The sequence below is a fragment of the Crocodylus siamensis genome, chromosome 1 (genome assembly GCF_052110815.1).
Source record: "Crocodylus siamensis isolate JL-2025a chromosome 1, ASM5211081v1, whole genome shotgun sequence".
Taxonomy (NCBI): Eukaryota; Metazoa; Chordata; order Crocodylia; family Crocodylidae; genus Crocodylus; species Crocodylus siamensis.
In genome coordinates, this window is record NC_143395.1 from 44127580 (window position 1) to 44155556 (window position 27977).

Sequence of the window (27977 nt, forward strand, 5' to 3'; positions counted from 1 at the left end):
CATGTCTTGCTGGTAAATATCATTAAAGGGAGGCTGCCTCCTTGGCACGGTGCCTTGCTGTACTGGGGCTCTGTCCAATTGCCTGCCTGTGCCCTCACAGGTGCCCCCTCACTTCCCACGCGGCCCTCGCCGCACCGGGGCCTGTCTCCCATGGCTCTCGTTGCCTGCACCGGGCCTTGCCCTTATACCATCGCCTGCACCAGGCCTTGCCTCGCAATTCCCCACCCGCACTGGGGCCTTGCCTCGCGATTTCCCGCCTGCACTGGGGCCTTGCCTTGCGATCCCGATATTGCCCGCACTGGCCTTTATACGAATCGCCCTCCCTGGGGCCTATGCTTTGCGCTCCCCATGCTCTCACCCCCAACCAGGGCCTGTGCCTCGTGCTCTCGCCCCCAACCAGAGCCTTGCTCACGATTCCCGTAATCGGGGCTCAGGTGGCCTCAGCCTTACCTGGCCCCAGACCCCTTCCTCGGGTCCTACGCCCACTGGGCTTCTCCCAATTGGGGGTCAGGCGGCCTCAGCCTTACCGGGCCCCCAGACCCCTTTCCCAGGTCTTACGCCCCACTGGGGCTTCCCACAATTGGGGCTCAGGCGGCCTCAGCCTTACCTTGCCCCCAGACCCCCTTCCTGGGTCTTATGCCCCACTGGGGCTTCTTGCCTATGGCCACACTGGGCTCCTCCGGATATCGCCTACACTGGGGCCGGGGTTGGGACACCCCAAAACGCAGCGCCCTCTCTGGCACCAGGAACCCCCCCCACTACTGGGGAGCTCCCATGAGGCCTCCTCCAACCCCTACAGCCTCACCCGTTCCTCCGGTGTTACACAACAACCAAAACAGAAAACATGAAGCCCCTTGGCTATAATGTAAACCCTAAGCCAACCTGGCCATCTTTCATCCGTATCCCTGTCAGGGTCCTCTCCACCCTGTATCATCATGCCAACACTGCTCAAGCCATCCGGCTTCCTTACTATGCCCGCCCTGCTTGCTCAAGCAGGGCTGCTGCTTCTTAGGCTGCCAGAGGGGAACTGACTCTGGCCTTGGCCTCGCTGTTTATGAAGGCCAGGCCCTGCCCCCTTCTGGTCGGCTGACCGGACTGGTTGTCTCAGCAACCCCCACCTGTGCTGCCCTGGTGAGTGGCAGCTGAGCTCCTATTGCTGCTACCAGTAGCAGGCACCCTAGTGATCTGCTACAGGGTCTGAGACCTGAGTATCATTAATTTTTCACTTTGTCCATTGTAGATGCATAGTACATCAGTTCCACTGAAGCTGATTTGCTTTTAATCTGGTTTCCATTTTTACAGGATAGGTACGTTTTCTGGAAACTCATAGGCTATTAGTATGTAGAAGTTATATTCTTTTAAAATACAATTAATCAAAGTGCAGGAATTTTGGTGTAATATTTAAAGAGTAATTGTTATTTTTAGAATAATAGGTCAAAAGGATCCTGAAGCAACTGCTGAGGTAAGACCAGGAATGAATTTGGATATTTTTTCCTTTCTATAACAGACAAGGAATAAGGTTTGTGCTGTATGGCAGACTACAAATATATTTTGCTACTACGTACATTAATTTTCACTAAGCGTCATAAACTTGAAATCTGGTGAGAGAGAGAAAAATGAAGATTAGTTTATATAAAGAGTTAAGCAAGAATTGGTAGATATTTTGTTAGTTATTCAATTGTATAGTTGGTCAAGTCAATATATACGTCCTAAACATAATGCTTTCTACTGATCTTATAACCATCCAATATATATATCACTCATACTTCATAAATCTATGAATTAATAATCTAATAAACTATTTATAAATATATCTTAAACTAGAAATATGAGCAAAGTCCCCCAGAATATTGCCTTTTTCATAGAATTCTGCTGATATGCTTACCAAGACATGTTATCTTTCTCCACTTTCCTGGTAGGGCACTAATGACAGCCACTGTAGAACACCATTGAAAGTCCTCTTTTCACAATAATCAGGGAGGCTTAGAAACATGACAGCAAGCATAAATGAAAAAAATAAAAAAGAGACAAAAATGGATAAGTTAAGAGGTATTCAGTAAATATATCAGCACACCTGGGAAAACTGAGAGGCTAAAACAAATGGTAGTAACCATGCCAGACCCAAGACTGTTAAGTAATTTAACAGTGAGCAAAATGATGTCATAGACACATGGGCAGATCCAGGATTTCAAAACATGGGGTACAGGAGCAGCAGGCACCTGCTGCTGTTGTCCACAGCTGAGCCTAGATTGCCCATGCAGCCTAGATGGAGCAGGGTAGGAGCAGCTCGAGAGCTCCCCCGCCTCTGAGTCAGCAAAGGATAGTGTCAGCAGTGAGTGGAGCAGGCGGGATGGAGAAGGGAGGTGAGGTCCTGCTAAGCATGGAAGGAAGAAGAGGAGTTATGGCAGATGCACAATTCTCTTTGAAGAAGTTCCTGGCTGCTTCTCCTATAACATGGTTCAAAATGCAGGTGAGGCTGTGCTATTTCACTGCCCCTGGATGGATAAAGTCTTTAGAAACAACTATGCTCTGATGACTTCTTTGATTTGTAGATTAAAATATATTCCCGAGTCTTTGTATGATCAGTGCCAAATGTCACATAGTACAAATGTGTGGCATTACATAGACTTTGCAGCAGTTCACAACAATGTGGTCTTTTGTTTCGCAATCTCAGAAAATTCTGTTTGGGATGGAGTAGTTCACATATTATGAATGTAATAGGCATTGGCTTTGGTTTTTGCTGGTGGGTACTTGCACATATATAAAAAAAAAGCATTTTACTTTGAACTCAGCATGTTTCTGCATTGAGCCCCGGACATGCCCAGAAGAGGCAGCACGTTACTTCAACCCAGCTCTGCAGCGTTTGTAAAGATCAGGCACTTTATGGGGCTGTTTTTGGTGCTTTTAATAGCTGATTGACTCAGCTTTACCTAAAACTGCCAAAAAATCACGCTGAAGCACCTGATCTTTAGACACTGCAGAGCCAGGTTGAAGTAATGCACTGCTTCTTCCAATAAAGAGAGTTTTTTTGGTGTTTTTTTTTAGTGTCTGCAAGCAGCCATGACTGTGGCTCGTGTGTGCCAATCACCCACTATTTTTTTTTTGATGGGTGCTTGAGTCCCAGGGAACCCAAAGAGTCAGTATTTATGCTGAATGCTTCCAGTAGAGGGTCCTGTGATAAAGATTTTATACTTTAAAATGAGAAAATAGAACATACACATGAAGAGTCACTATTCTCAGTGTGCACAACTCAACTCCAGCCAATATGTTTTTGCTCACTAGAGAAAGCAATCCCCATTATACTTTATTATAGTATTTTAACAAGACCACTTCAGGCAAATTCTCCAATTAAATCCTCTCTATTGAAAGCAATGACAACATTCCCTTAAATTCAGTGGTAATAGAACCAGTGGGCACCTATGTAGGAGCAGCAAGGCTGCTCTGATGTGCTGTAATTACAGCGTGTCAGAGCAGACTTGATTAATAGAGTCTGCTGGAACATGGTAATTACCACATTCCAGCAGACTCCAGCTTCTAGTGTATCAGCATCCCTACATTGAAAAATGGTGGCGGGGCACTTTAAATAAAGCTCATTCAACAAGATTTAGTTAAAGCGCCCTGGTCACCATTTTCTAGCATGGGGATGCTGATATAAGAGATGCTCTGGGTGCTTTAACTAGAGCTCCCCCCTTGCCCCCGCTCCTGGAGCACGTGTATAAATGTCCAGTGTTCCCACCCCTATTCTTCATTGTATCAGAATAAATTCAGAAGGACATCATTTATTTTTGATGGAACTATTTAGATTAAGATTTCTATATCTGAGATCAGAATATGACCCTTAATTGTGCCATACTCCTGAACTCATAGGACATGACTGCTCTGGGTTGCTATTGAAGTCAGGTTTGTTTCAGTAGGATACAATGCTGTTCAATATTTTTCAGGCTTAAATTCTCAAAACTGGCGATTAAAAATCTGAATAGTCTAGGGAACTTTCTTTAATGGATTAATTCAAGAGATTATTATATTTGTGAGGGGAAAAGAGCAGGGCAAGAGAACCCCCCGAGAGACCCACATGGAGAACACTTACATCAGGTGCAGCCAGAGGCCTGGCCAGAGTGAGAAACATGCTGCCACATTTCTGTAGCATGTGCTCCCTGTGGATAGTTTGGCAGAAAATCCAGAAGGGGCAGTCAGTGCAGGACTATGTCCGGTGGATGGAGACAGCGCTGGGAGTCTCCCACGCGAGCAGATGCTTGAGGGCCAGTGGCAAGAGAGGAAGATGGATTTTCCCCACCGAGTGATCAGAGGACTGCTGACAAAACTTCAGGACCCACCAAGACAGGAATCCTGTGTAGATGGCTGACCAAAGACTAAAGAGCCAAACCACTGAAAGCAGTCCGTGAGTCCAGGGGCATGGCCCCAGTGATTTCTCTATGTTTCTTTTCCTTTGTTCATTCCTGTAGTGAGTGGGGACCGTGCTTCCCTTCCCTGACATGGGGGTAAGGCGACTGGAAGGAAAACTCCCCTCCTGCAAGAATCCAGGGAGGTCCTCACCCTGAGGAGCCAACCCAGGGGGCAGAGATCAGCAAGAAGGTTTTTTTTCCCATGCAAAGAGAAGAGCCATCCTTAAAGAGGCAGTGGCCCCATTGATTTTTTTTGGCTGTCTGCTTAACTGGGGACTGGGGACTCTGAAAGGCTAAGATGGGCTGAGAACTGAGAGATGCTTTAAGTTAATTTTTCCTCTTTCCCCCCCACCCTTTGTTACCCTCTGGATTATATAATTGGGTTCCTAATTGCCAACCTGGACTAAATAACCCCAGAATCTGGGAAACTCTTGATTTAAGGCCATTGGCCTAGCAGACTTGTAGTGGGCTGATCTCATTTTGGAAAGATTCATAGCTCAAGTGGGGCTGGGCTTTGGAAGATGGCCTTAGGTGGCCTGAGTAAAAGGGGGATAAACTTCTGGGTCCTTCAGCATTTATCTGTCAGCAGCATCAGGGTGACACAATACTTAAGTCCTCACATAGGGAGTCCAGGATGTGGTAAGGGTGGGGTGTGAGGGGAGGCAGAGCCCCACAAAGAAACCCCTCAAAAAAGGGACCCATTAAGACCTTTGCCAACCCCACAGCCAGCTCCCGATAATTAAAAGTACATCAAGACATGGTAGGTGAGAGAAGAATAATGTTAGTTGGTTTTGGCAGTACAGTCTGGTGACCCAAAGGCTTACCAAGTAAGATGCCAGGCAGACATGGACCACAGCCATACAGCACCTATCCCTAACAATATCCAGTGGATTACTGTCATGAAAATTAATTCTCATTTTGGTGGCTATATTACTTGAAAAACCATATCAAATTAACATTGTTGAAAAAGCTGATATTACAGATATTTTGGTCTATTCTTTTACACAAGAATATGTGCTGTTACAGCTTTCACTGTTTAAAATCCAGTATTATAGCCATAATGATTGTATAAAGCACAGTGTCTCCTTTATTTTTCAAACTCTCAGGGCTATACATCATAAGTCTTATAGCAAAGCCTCAACAATGAAACGTGCGTCACCTGGCCATCCCCGTGAAATACTTCAGATCTTGTAAACACTCTATCTCTTGCAACACTTACTTGGAAGTTTTGTAATATATTTTAGAGGTTTTCATATAGATAATCAAATACATCTAACACATTGCTGTTTTAATTTTACAGTGACAGTTGGACGTTAAAGCTGTTAGTACAACCCTGAGAGTTTTTCCTAACACACAAAGCTTTTGCTACATCCTATGTACTTTGCTTTCTTGGTAACTCATATTTAGAAGAATCTCAGTAAATTTATAACCCCTGAAGATTTAGATGAGTGAAGCCAATTTTCTCATGATGTAGATAGCCTTGATTCTTTCATTTTACATTTCTAAAGGATATACAGATTGAAGATTTTGCCCGGAAGGCTTTGACGTCCATTGGGCTTTCTAATTGGCAGCTTGATATTTGCAGAGAAAAGGGCATGCTGTATATGGTAATTATAGCTCTGAATCTTAAGTCTCAATGGATGCATCTACACAAGATTCTACTAGGCAGTGGTTGATCTGCATTTATTTAGTACTTTATTATACAAGTAGATAAATAATGATATATGCAGGAGAATTCCTCTGCAGAGGATTACACTGAGGGCACCAGCAAGCACATAGTGGGTAACTCTCATAGGGGGATTCCCTGCTCCATGCTTGCAAGTGTCTACAGGGAAATTTTCTTATTACAGCATGGAATAACTCATAATGTCTCTTAACGGTGTATCCTTTGAGAACAGCCACTGCTTTTTTATAAATCAAACACATGAACTTTCCTTTCTCTATGAGAGCCTCCATTTCAGCATATAAATAAATAAATGCACAGTAACTGGAGTTCCTGCATAGTAGCTCCAGCAAATCCTTTTTAAGTAATGCTACTGCACAGTAGTCTAATAATACTGCACAGTTGCATATTAGCACTATTATGATGCACTATTGCACAGTATTATTTGGTTACTGAGCAGTCAGAACCTTGCATAGATGCACCCACTATTCACATTATTTGCCAATAATGTACTTCGATCATTGATCTTGATATCAAAGTTCCCATTTTTAACAGTAACTAGTCAGAAGCTTGACCTAGGACTGTTGATATATTAATATATGATATTACATTTTTATCATCATGATAAATGTTTTGACATTAATATTATTAGTGTATACTGCTAATGATGTAATTCATCTGTTGGTATTATCCTCACTATACATTTCAGAAAACAAGGCTTTTTCTAACACTAGCAGGTAGAATATAGGCTACCTTGTAGATGACACATTTGTCCCTATACTAAAAGATTATGGGATACAACTTCATTATAAACAGTTCATGATATTACAAAACGTTCTCACATTGATTTATACCTGAAGGCAAACAGTTCCACCAAAATTATCTATAAAGGTATATTATAGGGTATCTGCAAGTATATATTTACAATTGAATGTTGAACTATAATTCTATTTATAAAACAATGTTTTTGTGTAATGTGTCTGAAAACATAACTCAGCATCAATTTCAAACTAATTTCTAAAACATACTAAAAATATTAGGTAGCTTTAACACTGAGCAATTAAATAAGTATCCTATAAGCTGCTTGACATCTCTAATGTACCAGTTAGTACGTCTCAGAGATGTAATTAGCACATATCCTTAAGGTGACAATGAAAAGCTAGTATTGTATAAGAAAACAATTATTATTATATATAAAAATATAGTCGGCCTGTATAGTATTATCAGAGTAATGCATTAAATTACAAAGAAGTAAAACTGTAACATCCTTCTGCCTTGTATTTGCCAAGATACCAGTCTTGCGGTTTATACACGATCAGAGTACATACTGAAATAAGGAATAACGTCTTTGGGTTAAATTTTCTAAAATACCTGCAAAAAGTTGCTTGATTCTAGATTTTTAACTTATTGACACTATGTGGATAGTGAGGGAATATAAGAGAAGTATCCTAAGATTGGAAATGATCCCAGAGCAGAAGTTCCATTGAAATTCCAGTGAGACTTGATCTCCAGACCTAAATCACACAGTGCTATATCTACAAAGGATTGCAAAGGTTTTGCAATGCTCAAGGTTTGCACTGGGTTTTAGCAAGTTAGCACCCTGCTATTTGCTGAAATCTGTAGCTCTGAGTTAAGCAGTCAGGCTTCCTATGCAGTGCATGGGAGAGTTGGGCACCTAAGAATGAGATTCATAGAAGAGAGCAAGCTGAGCAGGAAGCTGCTTAAGCAAAGTGAATGGGAAATGCTAAAGAATGGAGATAGGTTATTAGATCTTCTGGGTCTGTTTGTGTCAAATCTCAATTTCTCCTTTTGGAACTGTTCCATTTTGTAGAAATTGATGGGAGGATAGACTAGAGTCTGACTCTTAAAATCCATGAATACCCTAACTACTTATTTTCTCTCTGGCCAATGAGTAATTTATTATTCATATATCATAGAACATATTTATGAGGTGAGACTAATCACAGAATAAGCCAGCATAGAGATGTCAAACTCAAATCAGTTGGCCACATTTGCCACTTTTCAGGTGCCCCAGGGCTACACCCATAATTTTTCACTGAAATTTCTTATTTCCTCTGTTGGCTTAGTTTACACTTGGCAATACCTTTATTTTTTTTTTTTGCACATCAAGAGCAGTTTTCAGCATATATCAATTTTTAAATTTTGGATGCATACCAGTTGGTTAGAAACAGGCCCCTAGATGTGTGAAAAAATGATTACTTTCAAGAAATATTTTTTACAGCCTTTATTGTAAAATGGAGAGATCATTAGAGGAACTCAAAACAAGAAGAAGAAGAACAACAAACTCCTATGCATGTGCTATAATTTCACAAAATGTTACTGCTACTCCCAGACACCTAACACCTCCACACTGCAACCAGCTCCTCAAAGTTTGGTTGCAAGGTCTGTGCTGTGGCCACTTTTCAGGATGGTATTCAAGTACTGATCACTGAGTCCTGAATGCAGAATTTACTTGTTCAGGTTCATCACTGAAAAGGACCTATTTGCACACACGTGATTGTGAACATGGATAGCATCCTTGATGTAGTGACGGATAGTATTCTCCAAGGGTAGGTAAAAGTTGTGAATCCTAACTCATGAGAACTTATCTTCCAGTATAGTATTACACCAAAAATCAGTAAGTTCCATTTACAGCTCCTGTGGGGCATCTTCAATAGGGACAGAGAGTGGGATGCTGAAAATCCTGAACTTTATTTCAAGTCTCCAGAACTCGGAGAATCTGTCTTGCCATTCATGCCTAAAATTGGTAATCTTAACTACATACTTTAAGTTCTTTCCATCTTTAATCCCAGTGGCATTGAGCCATGACTTACTTCAAGGTGAGAAAACATACTACATTGCACCGTGGCTGGAAATAGACTTCCTAAGTGGATTGGAGTCAGCTGCTGTGATATGTTGCTGCACAGCTAAGCGCACTCCATCTACATTTACTGGGACATCTACATATGTTCCCAGTTGCCATCCTCTGACTTGGGGTGCTAGAGAGCATGGAGGCACCTGCAAGCATGGGGGTGGGGAATCCTTCTATGAGAGTTCCCCTTTCCACACTTGCTGAAGAAATGGAGGCTCTCATAGAGGAAGGAAAGCTCATGTGTTTGGTTTGTAAACAAACAGTGGCTGTTCCTAAAGGATACTCTGATAAGAGACATTACGAGTTATTCTATAACGTAATGAGAAATATTCCCTGTAGACACTTGCAAGCATGGAGCGGGGGATCCCCCTATGAGAGTTACCCACATGCTTGCAGGTGCCCTCAAGGTAATCCTTTGCAGAGGAATTCTCCTGGACATCTCATTGCTACAAGGAGCATGTGGAACTCCTGCTTGCAGGCACCCACCTCGACTTTCCCTGCATACCAAGATGCTCCCACATTTTAATTCATTCCATTTGTCTGTATGCACCTTTCTGGTAAATGTGCTATACAGGCAGTCCTCGTACTTACAGTGGGTTACGTTCCAGGAGCAGGCGCTATAAATCGGAACGATGTAAGTCGAATCTGATGCCCAACTTTTTATAGAAATGATCATAAACACCGTATTTAAATCAATTATTTAATTTTATTTAATCAGCTATTCAGTTTTACTATAGACCATGTTGATTCTGACTGTATAAATAATTACTCACACTGGGATGAAAGGCCAAGACGCAGCAACTGCCAGAGCCCTCCATAACCCTGTGTTGACAGGAGTGGTGAGCAAGCTAGGGCAGGTTGTCAGTGGGGATGGAGCCAGTGTAGGAACCAGCATGGCCCCAGCACAATGAAGGCATAGCAGGGCAGCTGGGACCAGGGCAGTGCACGGGGCAGTGTTGACTGGAGCACCCAGCTGCCAGCTGCAGCAACAGCTATTTCTGGGCCCCTCCCCGCACAAGGCACTTGCCCCCTGACTTACACTGCTGAGCAGAAGGGAGAAAGCCTTTCTCCACGGAGTTTGGAGCTCTGTCTGGGAGCCCCACATGCAGCCACCCTGCCAGGAGGCGAGGCACCAACCCTGCTCTCCCCCATGCCAGGGCCACCCAGGTCCTGAGACAGGCTGGTGCTCTTGCCCCTCTCTGAGGCGACCATAGTAGTGACCACCCGACCCCCAGCGCGAGACTTACCAAGGTACCACAGCCATGAATCCTGGAGTGGGTTGCGGGCTGCAGGCAAGATGACATGCAGCACTGTATCCTTGCATTTACAGCATGCGTAAGTGTGAGGATCCAGCACCGTAAGTAATGACATAGGTGTAAATAGCGGAGCACCACAAGTGTGGATTGCCACAAGTCGGAGTGCTATAAGTCGAGGACTGCCCGTATCTGATACCATTGAATGATCTGGCTGACGTGTCATATGGCTGACGTGTCATATGTGTGACACCCTTGGCTTACTAGTTAGTATACAATCTTGGGATATGTGAGATGTGACTCCTGTTGTGATCACCACATTCAGTAAAAACAGGCATATGAAGGATTAAAATGACAAGTTTTATTGTGGAGCTGTAGGCAAGCTTCTACCTTTGTCTCGCTCTAACTAGCAGGCTAGCTGCTCCCAACTAAGGAACCATCTCCTGTTTCCCAACTCTCACAATCTCCTGTTAGAGAACCTCTTATGATTATAACTAGGGTTGGCAAGCCAGTCAATTGATCCAGCCACATCACAGAATCATAGAAAATTAGGGTTGGAAGGGACCACAGGAGCTCATCTGGTTCAAACTCCTGCTCAAAGCAGGGCCATCCCCAACTAGATCATCCCAGCCAAGGCTTTGTCTAGCCAGGATTTAACCTCCAAGGACAGAGATTCCACAACATCTCTGGGTACCTGTTCCAGTGTTTCACTACCCTCCTAGTAAGAAAACTTTTACTAATATCTAACCTAAACTTCCCTTCCTGCAACTTGAGACCATTGCTCCTTGTTCTGTTATCCACCACTGCTGAGAACAATCTAGTGCCAGCTTCTTTGGAACCACCATTCAGGTAGTTTAAGGCTGCTATAAAATCCCCCCTCAGTCTTCCCATTTCCAGACTAAATAAGCCCAGTTCTCTTAGTCTCTCTTCATAAGTCATGTGCCACATCGCCCTAATTATTTCTGTTGCCCTCTGCTGGACCACATCCTTTTCTGTAGTGGGGGTAGGGGGAGGACTCAAAACTGAGCACAGTACTCCAGGTGTGGCATCACCAGTGCCAAATAGAGAGGAAAAATCACTTCCCTCAGTCTTCTGGCAGTGCTCCTACCAATGCAGCCCAGTATGCCTTTAGGCTTCTTTGCAACAAGGGCATGCTGTTGACTCATATTCAGCTTACTGTCCACTGTAGCCCCCAGGTCCTTTTCTGCAGGTCCTCAGACAGTAGTGGTGCATGAGATTGTTCTGTATATCACATCCCCTCATCTCCCTTCATCCACAGAGCCAGTTGTCTAAAAGGCAATCATGTTGGTCAGGTATGCTTTATTCTTGGTGAATCCACGCTGACTGTTCCTAATCACCAGTTACCCTGGTTTTCTTCATTTACAAACTACAAATTCTCTGATAAATAAATCCAAAGTTCTCTTATTAAAACCCCTTGAAATCTGCGTTTTTTTACAATTAAGATGAAATGCCACTATATATAAAGGTATCAGTTGAACACAATGTTTTGTTGATATATTTACAATTTTAAAGCAATTTGGAAGTCTACCAGTGACAAACACTATAATAAAATAAATTCTAAATACCTATATATTTTGGTGTTTGATTTTGTTTTAATTATTGTAGAAAATCAGAGCTCCCCCTGCCCTTTTCACTCACCAGGATGTGGGGCCAACTGCAGTGTCCCCCCTCACTACTTTGAGGTGCTGAGCAGCCCTGATATGCTGGTGCCCTGCCTCGGCCCATGCCATTGCCATTCATTCCCAAGCCACAGCCTCCCCTCCCCCCCATCCCTGCCAGTGCCCTTCACTCCTGACCCATAGCCCCCCAACCCTGCTGATGCCCCTCATTCCTGACTCAAAGCCCCATCAGTCCTGCTGGTGCTGCTCACTCCTGATCCACCGCCCCCCAGCGTGTGAAAAAGGGAGTGGTTGTGTGTGCACAGGTAACATGTGGAGGGGGCAGGGGGGCATAGGCAATGTGATAGAGGGGTGGGGAAGCACATACCCCCTGAGATTTTTGCTTCCATAGTGCATCATGGGCTGCAGCCAGGCTGGTCCAGCTCTGGGCAGGAGCCACCTTCATGGCCCAGCAAGTGGGACCTGGTGTGGGTGGGAGTGCTTTGCTGTCATGGCTGCCAAGGTGTGATGCAGCAGTGGCACAAAGCTGTGTCCCCCCCACTGCTGCTGGGTGTGCAAGGGGCACCTCACCTAGGCCATAGCAATGCAGCACTCCCTCCCATGCGAGGTCCTGCCTATTGGGCCACGGAAGTGGTTCCTGTCCTGAACTGATCTGGCCCATCTGCAGCCCCACACACCACTGTGGGTACAGAAATCTAGGGGGGGTGTACCTCCCTGCCATGTTGTTTTGTCCTCCAAGTCACTGCCCCACAAATCACTTGTGCTCCTCTGCCTACACAATGCATCACCTATGCTCCCTTTCCTCCCCTGCCTCCATAGACTTCCCTGGAGGGAGCAGCAGGAGCTGCTCTCCACCACCACTCTGCCTGGCAACCATGTGCATGTGTGTGCATGAACATGCACATGGCTCGCCCATCTCCTGCTCCCCACAGCACCAAGCAGCCCCTTGCAGGCTGGAATGCTGCCAGCCTGCAAGGGGAAACCCACTTTTTCCTGAGCTTTTCTCCTTTAAATGAGAAATCTGTGATTTCCTTAAAGGAGAAAATCCATGTTTTTGTCCCTTCTAGAAAAAACCCTGCCTTTTTCCATTTTTCCGCAGCAAACAGAAAACCTGGATCCCTGCTAATCACCTTCTTCTCCTCCAAGTGCTTTAAATGGATTCCTTAAGGATCTGTTCCATGATTTTTTCTGAGGGCTGAGGTAAGGCTGTGTGTAGTTCCCTGGATCCTCCTTCCCTTTCTTAAAGATGGGCACTGTATTAGCCCTTTACCAATGATCTAGGACCTCTCCCAGTCACCATGAATTTTCAAAGATGATGGCCAGTGGCTATGCAATCACATAGGCCAATTCTCTCAGCAGCCTTGGATACACTGCATCTGGCCACTTTGACATGTACATATCCAGCTTTTCTAAGTAGTCCCTAACCTTTTTTTTTTGCTACTGTTGGTTGCTTACCTCTGAGACTGAGTTCTCATTTGTGTTGTTATGTGCATTTCTTCCCATAAGGACAGTTGCTTTTTGTGTTCTGGGACAACTGTTTTTTTCCTAAGAAAATTGTGTAGATTTTTACTCTAGTGGCAACAGGGATCGTCAGGAGGCATGAGTTTTGTGATGTCTTGTATGGCAAGCACACACTTAACTAGATTTAGTTTTTCACAGGCTTCCAGACCCAAAATTGGTGTCACCTCCCTAGGTACCACAATGAATAGGAGTTGTATGCTCTAGTTTTATATTGGATGCTGGATCTCTGTACCTGGGATATTTATAATAGTCAATATTCTTATGTTTCCTGGACTCTCTTTTGATCCCAATTTTTATTTTTTATATTCATGATCTAGTAAAATATTAACCTGAGCTCCAGTGTCCAATTTAAGTGAACCACTGTTCTTTCCACTGGCAAAATCAAAATCCACTCACTGATTTTGCTAGATTTGACTGTAACACATGCTCTCAACTGTATGCACTTAAGGTTTTTATGTTTGGGATCTGTAGTACTTGGAAAAATGGTTCCTCTTGTTACAATTAAAACAGGGCTTTCCAAATTGAAATCAGCTATTAGATAACAGCACCAAAAAGCCCTGCTGAAGCATGTGATCTATACAGACATTGGGTGAGCCAGGTCAAACTGATAAGCTTCCTCTTTCGGAAAAGTGCTGTTTTTTCCCCCCATGTCTGTTAGTGGCCATACAGTTATATACTTTCTCTTGTTGTTTGTCTGTACACATAGGTGGCAGAAGGCTGGGACTAAAGGGGCTCAGCACCCCCAAATGTGGGGCAGTGGGTAGGGCTGCAAAGCAGCCCAGCCACAGGCTCCAGATGGCTTCAGCAGAGGTGGGGAGGGGAGCGCATGCAGCCAGGATTGCAGTTCAGCATATGGATCACTGGCAGTATGGCAGGCAAGCATCAGTCTACTCTGAAGGGGACAAGGCTTGGGGAAGATCAAGGACCCTACAGTGGGGGGAGCGGGGCACAGGCAGGGGCTGGGGTGAATGGGGCAATTGGAGTCCAGGTGGCTCATCCAGGGCCCACCACTGCGCACACCCTCAGCAGAGGTCTGGGGGGCATGTGTCTCCCCCATATCTGTGTGCAGGGCAGAGGCAGCCACAGCTGCACACAGGGCTTTGCTTCCAGCTGCAGCTGTCACAGGAGCGGTGCAATGCCACACGCCTGCTGCCACTGGGCTCTGCTGTTCCCCCTGCTGGCCCGGCTGTGGGACACATGTGGTGTTATGCTGCTCCTGGGGCAGCTGCAGTGGTGTGCAAAGCCCAGCATTCAGTGGCAGCCGTCACTGGCCCACACATAGATTGTGGGGGGCACATGCCCCCCAGGCCTCTGCTGGGTTTCACAAAGTGACAGAAGTCCCTCCATGCCCCTGGATGGGCTGCCTGGGCTATGATTGTCCTACCACCCAGCTCGGCCGGGTTCCATTCACCCCAGCCCCTGCCTGTGCCCTGATCCTTCCCTCAATGTGGGCATCTTGATCAGCAGCCCCACATGGCCCTCCCCCTGCCCCTTCCCCCGCAGACTTACCTGCTGGGAGGGAGGAGAAGGGGGCATGCACGTGTGCACGTGCTCAGCCCCCCCAATCATTTTTTTTTATTCACCTATGTCTGCACATAAAAAGTCTGTGTCTTTCAATAGCCTCATGCTTTTTGGCATGCAGTATTCCTCACAAGTAGACAGTGTTTTACTTAGTTTCATATTTTGACCGTTTTCTCAGGTGAAAGTATTATAAGCAGCTAAGGCTTCCTCCTTCACAAATTATTTTCCAGTTGGAACTCAAATTCTTGCAAATTCTTTCTTGTTCACCACTTCTAACATCATGTAGGGGTCACTGAGTTCAGTTAATACAGGTGTTCATGAAAGAGAGCTAAAAAGCAAGTTTAATTTGTGGAGTAGTAAGTAAGCTTCTATAAATCCTGTGTCTGGCTCTAGCTAACAAGATAGCTGCTTTCAGCTGCAGGAACATGCAAACATTACACTTAGATTCACTTAACTACAGTTAGGTTGATCTAAATGCTGATCTGTGTAGATATTTGGGGACATGAATGACTGGTGCCTCTCGCACTATGGCGGTGAGCAGTGGTGGAGGTGGGGGGTGAGCAGTGAGTGGGGACTGCCCACAGCCATAGCCAGCCCCATCAGCAGCGAGGTGGGGGGCAGATGCGAGCAGTGAACAGAAGCTGGTGGCGGCCAATCTTGTGGGGGGGCATGTGCTCCCCTGTACCCCTCTATGCATTGCCTATGTTTGGGGAGGTTAAATCAGGCAAAAAAATGGTGGGCCTGATCTAAATTAATTCACTTGAGATGAACTAACTTAGATCAGGAACGGGTTGATCTAGTGAACCTCTGCATGTGTTTGGAGCACAACCCTGGGCCTGGGGAAGCCCAGCTGCTTACACCAACCCCAGGGCTGCACTCTTAGAACCCTTCCCCCCAGAACGGGCTATTTTTAGTCCCCTTTCAATCCCCCTTCCACAACCATACAACTCCTGCCATGGACCCACCAACCTTCTCTGTGGACCCGCTATCCCCTACCCCTTATACTTCCAAACCCTCCCAGGGACCTGCCAACTCCTGCCATTGACCTACTAGGACCCACCCCATTCCCTCCTGCCCCTCCTGCTCACCCCAAGTTACTCACACCATGTCTCTGGCACAGCTTCCAGCACTGGCACATGCCACTCCTGATATGATCATGCTGCTTGCTTTAATCTGTGTAATCATAGACTAAGTGCAGCAAATGTCTGCATGTACCCTGTGAGATCATCTCCCATTTCCCAATTCTCTCAGTCTCCTGTTAGAAAACCTCTTTAAATTATAACTTCTTTCACTACTGGTTCAAGTTCTTGTTCCAAATCAGGTGGAGGGGGATTTGATAGTGGGCCTGACATTTCCTATGTCTGTTTCCTAACCACTGGGCTATTGAATAAAATGGCCCACACATTCCTGTCACAACTAGCCAGAAAAAAGTTTGTTGTAGCTGTTTTTGTATGCTATGGGATTGCCTGCCAGATGTGTCCCCACAGGCACTGTAAGTAGGGGCATTGTCTACTCTGACGATCTGGGGATTATGTGAGAGGTAGGATTCTGAGTAGCTCAGTCGTATCAGGATTTGGGCGATCATGCATGTGCTCCATCCAGCTGATGAATGTAGAGGACTTTACCAACAGAAACATAGGTGCTGAGGGTATTTAGATACCTAGAGGAGTAGATACAACTGAGTGGAGGTTTAAGTGTCTTCATAGTTAGCCTTAAGTGTCCCACTCCCCTTAATATATCTACTCCTTTGTTGCCTTTTAAAATTACACCCCAGATGCTTTGTAATTGCATGTTAGGCATTTCCATTAATGTGTCAAATTAACACATCAGTGCTACATAATTAATTCTAATTTAATTCTGGAAAATATCTTTCCTTGTTTCATCAGTAAATGTACTTAATATGAGCTCCTTTTCTCTAGAGGTTGGTTACTCATCAATTTTTTCATCTGTTAATGATCTTCAGATTGTTAAAATATTAATCCCTTTAAACAGACATAAAACAAAACTATCTTTTGAGAAAGAAATTGCAGATGATGTGCAGTACAAATACTTCCCTCTTTCATATATGGATAATATTATTAACTTTCAGCTGAAATGGTGGTCTACTTCTGAGTCCTCCTTAGAAACATCCTGAAGTTTTATGCTCTTAGATTTATGTCATTAAGGGTAAACATCACTTCTGTGCAGAAAACTAGCACAAAATAGCCAGTAATTAAAGTAGCTTAAGTTCTACTTTGATAATTTAAATGATTCATAGATATTGTGCTGACCCCACACACGACTGAATTTCTACCTTGAAAGAATTAAAGTCAGAAGTCTGAGCAAGTGAAGCGAGTCTTTTATTTTTCTTGCTGATCAGCATCCATGAAAAACATGACTCTGCAGAAATGCACTTTTAAAAATGTGCTCCTGAGTGGCAGGTTTTTAATGTTGTGGCAAAATACAATAACTGACTCAAAATTCCAAGTTGTTGCAGTTACTTGCTGCTGTATATTGTTGCCGAATACAGTAACCACTAACTGATATGGCTTTGTCGCTTTTTGTCATGGCCTTCTTTCAATTCTTGCAATAGGTAGCCTGTAGGTTTCTTGGTGAAACCCCCACTAAAGTCAAAGTGAAAGAGAAATAATGGAGCTCTCTAATCTGATTTCCTGAAGTGACTGAGGTTTATAGAGTGCTTGAGACAATGTTTTTTTTTTTATGATCTTAAAATAAGGATGAAATTCTGACCCCAGTGGAGTCAATACTAGACACATCAATGCTAGTCCATTTACTGACCTGTTGTTTGGATAGGATCTCCTACATGGTATTTAAATATAACGATATTCAGGCCATCTAACATGGAGTTGGGCATTTTCACCAGCTTTGTTTCTCATTGGGTGGAATAATATGTCAGATCCTATGTGAGAGCATTTTTAGTGAGACAGTTTTTATGGATTTGATGGTCAGACTAAAAGTACAGGAAATACTGGAAAAAAATCTTAAGCAGGTTCATCTCACAAATGCAAGAGATTTAGATACTTTAGCTGTGCTTTAGCTAAAATCCTGATTTTTGGCACCTGCCCAGAATCAGTCTTAGCAAGTTCATCTTTTAAAATGTATCTTTCATAGATCAATCAGGATTAGAAAAGGATCTCTTATTTAGGATCTGGCCTACTGATATGAATAGGATCCTATTAAAGTGGGGCTGGAAGGGACCTCACAAGATCATCTAATCCAGCCCCCTGTTCAAGATGGGATCATCTCTGACTCAACCATCACGGCCAAGCGTCTGTCCAAACTACTCTTAAAAATTTCCAGTGATAAAGATTCCACAGCTTCCCTGGATAACCTGTTCTAATGCTTGACCACCCTCCCAGTCAGGGAGTGCTTTCTAATTTCCAACCTAAATTTTCCCTGGTGAAACTTGAGACATCTGCTGCTAGTCCCGTCCCCTATGGCCACAGGAAAAAGTCCCTCACCATCCTCTCTATAATTGTTCTTCAGGTATTTGAAGACAGTTACCAAATCCCCCCTCAGTCTTTTTTTCTCCAGACTGAAATAACACTAGTCATTTTAGCCTTTCCTCCCAAGTAATGCTTTCCAGGCCTCTAATAATTTTGCTTGCTATCTGTTGGACTCTTTCCAATCTGTTTTCATATGAACAGGAATTGTACTTCTGGACTGGGCCCCTGATTTGTACGTAAGGAAATAATGTCATGTTCGTGAAGTCACCTCTCATAATATACACATAGCCCAGGTAACTCAGGTATATATACTCCCCTTCTCCAGTTGAAGGGAATTGTTAGCTGGCAGATGTGCTGTGGGCGAACTGCAGACCTCTCAGTTTACCTCTGTCCCTACAGAACTAGGCCAGGACAGTCAGGGGACTTAAGTTAATGTAAATAAATTTGTATATAGTTATCACAAGGAAAAGAGGCATGGATATAAACATATGTACAATATATATATGGGATATTTAAACAAATAATATAAACAATACCCTCTGGGTAAATGCTATAAAACCTTACACCAGTGCTTCAGATACAGGGAAATATCTGATGTGAAACAGATAAACCTCCAAATAAACACAGTTAGCCAACAGATAAACTATAGATAAGTATGGGTGAACAATAAATAAGCCACAAATAAATAAAAATAAACAACAGGTGAAATAACAGCAACAGCAGAGGCCCAGGACTCTACTTATCTACAAATTTACAAACATTAAGTGTTCACAAAATATAAGGCATGACATCACACCACTTATGGTGCAAGAACCCCAAAGATAAATTTAATCCCAAGGGGAAACCCCAATGCCCTTGGGCTTTTCCCAAGCCCTACAAGGAAGCTGGTAACATTAGGGGGGCCCTCCCAGTGAGACCTCCACTTTCAGGAGCCCTTAACTAACTAGGGGAGACTCTCCCTCCCCTGTGGGAATCCTCTTTTCCCTGCAACTCACAACTCCCAGGCCTGGAGAGGGGTGGCCCTCGTCTTCTGCACCAAGCTACTTTCTCACCTGAGGTGGGCTTCGGGGGGGGTTGCTGTCCCCTGGAACAGGTCTTTGCTATGCAGGTCTTATGGGGCCTCTGACTCAGCCCTGTCTGCTGGCTGAGTAGCTCGACCACCATCTGGTTCCCTGGACTCAACCTTTTGCTATGGGTTGGAGTCCTGGGCTGCCTCATGCAGCACCAGGCTTGGTCTGCTCCCGGACTCTGTGCAGCGCCTCCTGCACTGAGCTCCCAGCCTTGTTCTGGGGGTTGAAGACCTGAGCCGCCCAAATGCTCAAAAGATCCTGCTCCATGCACTGGCTTTTGCACCGTGTCTCTGGCTGCATGCCACAGGTTGCAGACCTGAACCATCTGACACAGCTCTCAGGGCCTGAACACCATGTTGCACACCGAGAATCTAGCTGCTAGAGCTGTCTGCCATTTCCTGCTGATGGAAGTCTTCAGGGGTGCTTCTGGGCTACTGCTTCACCCTGCTGAGCAGCTCTCCTTAACTCTTCTGAGCCCTGCTCTCCTGTCTTCTCTGTCCCAGATTCATCTCCCTTATGCTGGGCACGCAGCTCCTTTTATACTCTCCAGGGCTCTGCCCCTGAAGTCTTTCAGACCTGAGCATTCAGTCTTCAGTCAGGTCCGGATGGGCTCCACCAATCAAAGCAGCAAGATTTCAAGCCTGGAACTCAACCCAAGCTCTGAAAGGCAAGCCTGCTACATACACATTTCACTATTTCCCTCTAATTCTAGACTGCCAATGTAATCTATTTTGATTTCTTAAAATGAATTAATCTACAAATTGCATAACAAAAAATTGGACCAAAATCTAAAATACTCCTATGTCATCACACAAGATCAGACACAAGTTCTTTGTCTCATGCTCCATTGATTTTAGTGGGAGTCATATGTTTGCTGTGTTCTGTTTACACAGAATTGTTTGCAGGATCAGGGACTAAAATTTTTCTGAATCCTTTTCTATCCATGCAGCTCTTCCCTGTTGTGCCCTTCCACAGACACTCTCTCCCAAAAAATGCAGTAGAGCAGAGGTATAGCAGCACAGCTCCATGCACAGGGCATCTGTGTGACACACAGGTTAGCCAAGGAACAACTCTGACCCCCAGGACAGCAACTGGTAGTAGCAGAAGGCGAGGTGGGGAATGGGAAATAAAAGGATGGAGAGAGGATGGGGGGGAAGGTGCGGGACAATTTATCTTCCTTGGGACTTAAATCCTTAGCACCGTTTGTATGCCCCAGTGAGGGGGAGCAATGGGAGAAGGCTATGAGCAGGGGGTACAGACACCCCTACAGCACCAGTCCCTGCTGCCGTGCCCCATAACGCCGGTGCACCCTTGACCTGCGAGCCTGGGTCGGCACGACCAGCTTGGCGCGAGGAGGGGGATTTATGACCGGGCAGGTGGGTGATAACGGTGAACAGGAGTCAGGATGATTTAAACACAGCGTGATGTTTTCACAAAAGATTTATTTTACTTAAGCTTCTGATGGCTAGAGCGTAGGCAGTGGAGTTGATTTATTCATTCAGTTACAGCATGCAGATATCATGATACCCAGCATTTACAGGGTGGGTAAGAGAGTTGCTTCCGAGCGATTCATATAAGCCGTTACAGTCTGCAGATTACCGAGAGCTCTTGATAAGAAAGATAACACCAGAGATAGAGAGATAAACGGGGATACGCCAGAAAGATAACGTAGGCAGAGAGAAATATTCATGCACGATCTGTTCTTCTTGAGTGTATACACAGTTCTCTGTTCTCTGCTTTGGGCAGAAGTTCTTTCAAAGTTATACTTTTCACAGGTGACCAATTACTATACGCCAATTATAAATAATTAATGAGTTGGCACTTGTGCTTTCTTTGTTTGCTCAGGTTTCATAAAAAAAGGGGGGTTATTTTTACTTGGGTGGTACTGGTTCTGTTTGGTCACAGGATGGCGCGCATAGTATATTTAATTTTACAACTTTATTAAAGTCAGCTAATCTCGTTACTATAGATACTTTATCCTTTGTGCTGGGCTGTCAAGGTCAGTTTGTCTCTTTCGTATGAAAACTTAAGTAATTTGAAATGAGGCACAGATAGGGGTGTGTATATGCAACACTGTTAATACAGAGGCATAAATTACAACCACAGAGTTTGCTGTGTTAGCTTCTGACCCTTTGTCATCAGACCTTTTGCCATCGGCATCTGAAATCGAAGACTTTGATCTTTGACACCTGCAACTGCACCCCCCTTTGTAAAATCCTAGATTCAGTTCTGAGAAAGTAGAAGGCATGTTAACAACTAAAAGAAGGGCAGTGTTTAATGTTCAGTTCTCCATCTGTCATTTTTAGTATTTTGTGTATTTTTCTAATTTCCACTTACATAAATCATTAAACTAGAAATGAAGAATAAATCCTTCATCTAAATTCAAAGGAACAGACTATATCACTTATATATTACACTCTCACCCAGTGTTTTGACAAGCAAGAAGATTTAAAGATATCACTAGATTTCAACTTTAATAAAAACTGTCTTTATTGTGGTTCAGAAAATCATTTTTTACTAAGATTTTTTATTGAAGTGATTCTCAAGCTTTCTAGATTCAAGGTACCCCTAATTAGGTTCAAAACACCCCCAGGAAAATGCTAGCTCTTAGTCTTTGCTCATTTTTTGACTATGGAAAAATAATACCAATTTTTTTATTGAAAATAATAGCATTTTTTTAATTGAACATAGACTGCAATGGGTCAGGATTTTTTTAACACTATGGATTCTTTTTTGAAATGGTTAGGTTTATCTTGTGAATCATGTTTGTACACCTCTTCGGCAATTCCTTGCAATTGAAGATGACTGTCTTCCAAGATTCTTATCTGTGGGTCCAAAGAGGGCTGAGGAAACTGATCCAGGATTGTCACACACTGCTGCAACTCAGGCATGTGTTTCCATGTATGATGGGTGGCTCTGGATTCTTGGTTCTGTCTGCGACACACAGGGCTGGGCACATCTACATGAGATGCTACATTGCCATAGCAAAAAGCTGCAGTGACATAGGTCATCACTACAGTGACACAGCATTGGAAAGTACAAACTGTATCACCAGCTAGAGCAAGTACTAAATGACTTGTGTAGATGTGCCCACTGTTTCTTTCCATCTTCTCTTGTTGTCATAAGGTTTCAAAGTACTGAGAGCCCTTCAGCAAACTCTTCCTCCATTTGGGGTGGTCCTGGCTGATAGTCTTCCATGAGTTGATGTCAGTGTTGCATTTTTTGAAGTTGGCCTTGAGGATGTCCTTGAAGCACTTTCTCTGCCCTCTTCTTGAGTGTATGCTTTGACTGATCTGGGAGAATAAAACTTGTTTCAAGAGTCTGAGTCAGGTATCTGGATGATGTGGGCAGCCCAGCAAAGTTGATGTCTGATGATCATCACCTCAATGCTCGTGGTCTTTGTTTGCAAGAGGACACTAATATTCATGCATCTGTCTTCCCACCTCATTTGAAGGATCTTTTGCAGGCAGCATTGTTGATACTTCTCCAATGACTTGTGGTGTCTCCTGTCATAGTCATCATCAGCAATCCCTCATAGTTAAGGAAGATTGGTACGTTGTCTGTCTCAGCTCCATACAGTAAGGTGGGGATCACAACTGATTTGATAAACCATGAGCTTGGTTTTGGATTTGCTCTTGTGCTCTTTGAACACCTGTTTCCTCAGGAGCCCGAAGGCTGTACCTGCACATTTGAAGAGATGTTGGATTTCTTCATTGATGTTAGCCTTCTGCAAGAGATGGCTTTCAAGGTAAGAGAATTTTTTAACATCCTCCAGAATCTCACTGTGAATCTGAATTTCCAGATCTGAGGACTGCTCATTAAGAGCTTGCTAATGAGGACCTTAGTCTTCTGGATGTTCAGTGTCAATCCCATTTCCTGGTCTTGGTTTTGGATTGGAGTTGGCTGGATGGACAGTAAACAGCTTACCATCCATTTAGTAGCTTATCTCCATGCCAATTGGAAATGTGTTGGTGGTCAGATGTAGCATTGCAGTATGGAATACTGTGAAGACTATTACAGCGATGACACAGCCTTGATTAACTCCCATTTTAACCTCAAAGAGATCTGTGATAGACCCATTACTGAGAACCACTGCTTACATACCATTTTAGAGCAAGCAAAGAATGGTGATAAATTTTGGTGGGCGTCCATGCTTCAGAAGGATCTTCCACAGTGCTTCTCAGTTGACAGAGTTGAAAGTTTTCATGATGTCAAAGAAGGCTATGTAGAGAGGTTTATGTTGTTCCTAGCATTTTTCCTGCAGCTGGCAAATTGTGAAGATCATGTTAGTTGTGCCTCTTGAGGCCCTAAACCCACACTGAAATTCTGGAAAGGATCTCTTTAGCAAGTGGAAGAAAACATTTCAGGAGGGTTCCTGCAATGGTTTTTCCTGTGGTGGACAGCAAGGTAATCCCTTTGTAGTTTCCACAGTTGGGCTTGTCTCCTTTCTTGAAGATTGTCACAGTCATGTCATCCCTGAGGTCATCTGGGATTTCCTCATCATTTGAAATCCTTAAGATGAGGGCATGGAGCTATTATGTGAGCTTGTCTCCCCCCTGCTTGAAAATTTCAGCAGGGATTCCATCGGCTCTTCATGCCTTATTTTTCTTCATCTGCTTGATGACTTTCCTCACCGTGTCAAGGGTTGGAGGGGTTTTGAGTCCAAACAGTAAGTTGCATCCTGCTGTACGCCTAAAAGAAACTTAAGGCAAATGAGGGTGCTGCAGTACCCTGGTTAAGAATTGCTTCTTTATTCCAGACAATAAAACAATTACAGCCCAGTTTAAGGAATCACACGTTTTAAATAAATTTTCAATGTTGTGCACAAAACACTATGTGAGCCACAAGCTTCATATTTGTGAAATTGTTATTTTACATACAATTTTCAAAGCCTAGACTTAAACAATAAGTTAAAATACAGTGAGAACATAAGTTGTTAGTCAGTCATTGTACTAAACACATATTAATTAATTTATTTGTGATGAAATCTATGTATACTTATTCAGGTAATGTGCATAAACGCACTAAAATCCTACCTAAATTTTCTTTTCAAAAGGGTTTTGGTTTGCCATTTCTATTATTGCTATATTATATTTATGGATTAATATTTTTACATGCCTCCTGATTATATCTGCTTCCTCAGAAAGAATTGTGATTAGGGTTTTAGAACTCACTCCTGGAAACATTACCATAAATAGAGTTTCAATTATAACAGAGGTTATAGTACAGTGGTACTGCTCATCTGTATAAAAGTTAAGTACATGCACAACTGTTTGCAGGATCAGACCATTAACCTTTGTGAAATGCCCTTTTTTCTGATTTTCAAAGGGAATTTAATCAAATGACAGGCGATCAAAATGAGCCATTGCATCATGCGAGGCAGTCTTTAAATTCTCTCTCATCTTCTTGTATTCAAAGCCCACCCCCTGCTAATAATCCTTCAGAAGCTGGCATTGCAAAAAAACCCCACATTTAAGAGTAAAGAAAATGAAGCTGGTTATTTCTGAAAGTGACTCATAAGCCCTCCTATATCTAGTATTTTCCCTCTGTTTCCTGGCTAAAATCCCTGTAGGAAATTATTTAAAATTCTGATAGTGTATATTATTTCATTTATTTAAAAATGTTGCTTTTAATTTAAATGAAAGAAATAAAGTGTTGAACCTAATGGCCCTGTGCTACCTTGACTAATTCTGTATTGTCCATATACTCAAGGATTCATCCCCTTAGCAGTAGCTGAACATACTTCTAGCGGTAATCAGAAAATTTTCAATTAATTTTTTTTCCACTGTAAAATGCCAATTTGTAGAAACTGAAACCTCTCACAGAAACTCTTGGTCTTGAATCAGCTCCACCAGGAAGTTTTCTCAGGTGCAGGATAGAACTTGTGGTGAAAGAGAGACCAATATAAGAATAGCCTAGCATCTTGATATGATTCAGGGTTTTAACCTGGTTTTCTCAGCATCTCAGGTGAGTGGCCCTCCCATTCAGTTATTGGTTTTTTGAGGTGAATTCTCTCTCTCTCTCTTTTATACACATACATACACAGAGAGTTCACAAAAAAAAATCAAAAATCATTCTTAGTCTGCATTAGAATAGGAACAAACGTCAAAAAACTCGATTCAATTTATTTATGTATTTATTTATTATGGAAATGGAATGTATGTTTTCCAGCCAGCCTTAACGTGTAGGGTCACTCAGAATTACTCTTATCCATGTGCCTCTCTGCAAGGTAAAGGTCCACAAAGATGGAGAGAAGGTCTTGTGGAAAATTCTTGAAAGGGCAGCATTTATTCTGTACCCCAAAATGACAGCTGCCTTGAATGATAAAGTAGTTAAGATCAATTAAAGTGCTCAAATTAATTAATTAAAGAAGTCAAATGATTACATTAAGCATTCCTTGTGTTTGTGCCTTTGCCCACCATGAAGTTTTAAGTATTTAAGGAAATCACACTGGCACCATACATTTCCAACCAATACTTTTTTTACAAATTATGTGTAAGCATAATTAGCAACATGTTTACCTTTGCTGCTATTGTAGTGTTTAGATGACTTCTATAATAAAAGATAGAAGGTCTGTTAAAAAGTTTTTATTTTCTACACCATGTTGCTCAGCTTTCTGTAATATCTGGCTTTCCTATGCCACCACAACATTTCCAACTGTGGTAATGTAACTGGGGGGGAGGAGGGGAACAGTTAGGGCAGAAGCCCCAGACACCACCTTTGTAGAGGGGTGCAAAAATAACACAACTATGGCTGTGGTTGATCATGCTGGTGCAACTGACAGCTAAGCTGTGCAGGGGCTGCCTTCATTTGAGACCCTGCAGCAGTGGCAATGGCCAGGGAGTGTGTCTCACCCCCACATGACTGCTCCTCGGCTGGCAGGGAACACCTGGAGTAGAACATGGGGAGGGGAAATGCATCTGCCTGTAGCTACTGTTGTTGCTGTCCTGGGCTGGGTGCAACCCCAGTGTAGCCCAGCTGGAGCAGGTAGAAGCTCCCCTTCACCACACTGTCCCAGCCCCAGGCAGGTGAGGGGGGAATGGGAGAGGAGGGAGATGGAGAGGTGAAGAGACATGCCTTTGAACATGGAAGGGAAAGGATGGGGCGGATGCTTACCTCCTGCAAGATTTAAGTCCTGCTGCTCTGGCAGCATGGTAAGAAAGGGTAGCGGTGGGGGTGTGGCTGCACCACTGCACATGCTTCTGATCTGCCCCTGTACTTCCTAGTGTTTGAATCACTTATCTTTCACTATTTTTTTCTTAAAACATTATTGTGCAAGTGAAGGGTGGGGAAAAGACACTTCTCAAAATCACTTATGTATAAAATGATTTGCACTGTTTTGTAGAGCTTTTGGGGGCTGGGGTGGCATGGGTGCCAAGGTGACAGTTGACAGCTCAGAGGTCTCAAGTTTGAGGTTATAGCAGAAGCACTCATGGTGCAGCCCTGTCAGTTTCCACCAATTCCATGAATACTACAAAATATTTTGTCACAAGGACATGAGAAAAGGAAGGCAGAACTTTTGAAGTTAGACTTGACAACTCATATTTCCTATTTCATATTTAAATGCTTAAGTTAAAGTTTCTTTGATATCCCACAGTTTATAAGATGCACACTCCACAAATCCCACATCACAAACTCCCCCATGCCCCTCCATACACAAGCCCTTCCATGAACCCCCCACTCACACCATTGCCCACACCCCCACACACACATACACATACACCCCCATTCCCCACCACATACACATACCCACCCCCAACCACCCTCTCCTCCACACACAATATACCAGAGTAAAACTTTATTTAGAGCTATTATGCAATTGCCTCTATATACACTATGCAAACACCCACTAACCAGGTCAAAAATATTCAAAAACATTAATTAAAATATGTTATAGTAGATGTTTGATTTTTAGTATAAGATTTTGTTTATTTCTGGTTCCAGGATAGCAACCCCTACCCCCGCCCTCCAGGTGTATTTCCAGGGGCAAGGGGCAGGACTTCTGGTCACAAAATAGCAACCATGGGGTGGGGCAACTGTCAGGGTGTGGGGCTATCTTTGCAGCCCTCAACAGTTCACCAAAATTCATTAAGTGGCCCTCCAGGCAAAATAATTGCTTACCCCTGTGATAGGTTATTAACAATTATAACTAGAACTGGGAATTTTTTTTTTGGCTGATACTATCACCAAAAATTAAGCTGCATATAGACAGTTTGTGAATGCATGTTCATTTTGTTGTTATTTTGAATTGTGTTCATAAATAAACCTTTACAAATGTAAAAGTTTTGTTTAAATATTTTTATGAATATTTTTAATTTGCACGTTCTATATAACACTTCATGTTGCATTTTTCTTCCATTTTATTAAAGATTTATAAGTTTAATAAAATGAAAATAAATTGCTGTTCAGGAAAAAGACAGATTTTGAACTTTCTGGTTCACTGAACATTTTGAAAATATTACAAAATTTCAAATTTGACCTCATCTGTTTTTTTTTTAATGCTCATAACTTAAGTAATTAAAACAAACTAAAAAAAACCATTTTTTTGCATGGGTATAATAATAACCATGCTTGTAACTGTTGTTTAT

The 27977-nt window shown here is 43.3% G+C and overlaps 1 protein-coding gene across 13 annotated transcripts in view; it reads left to right on the forward strand.

Moving 5' to 3' along the window:
- MLIP (muscular LMNA interacting protein) overlaps window positions 1-27977 on the forward strand; it is a 213087-nt gene that overhangs the window by 40188 nt on the left and 144922 nt on the right. Inside the window, exon 2 of one of the 13 annotated variants that reach the window (XM_090033970.1) lies at window positions 12931-13031. The exons of the other annotated variants lie outside the window; for them this stretch is intronic. The gene's annotated coding sequence lies outside the window, so the exon portion shown is untranslated. The remainder of the gene's footprint in view (window positions 1-12930; window positions 13032-27977) is intronic. 13 annotated transcript variants of the gene reach the window in all.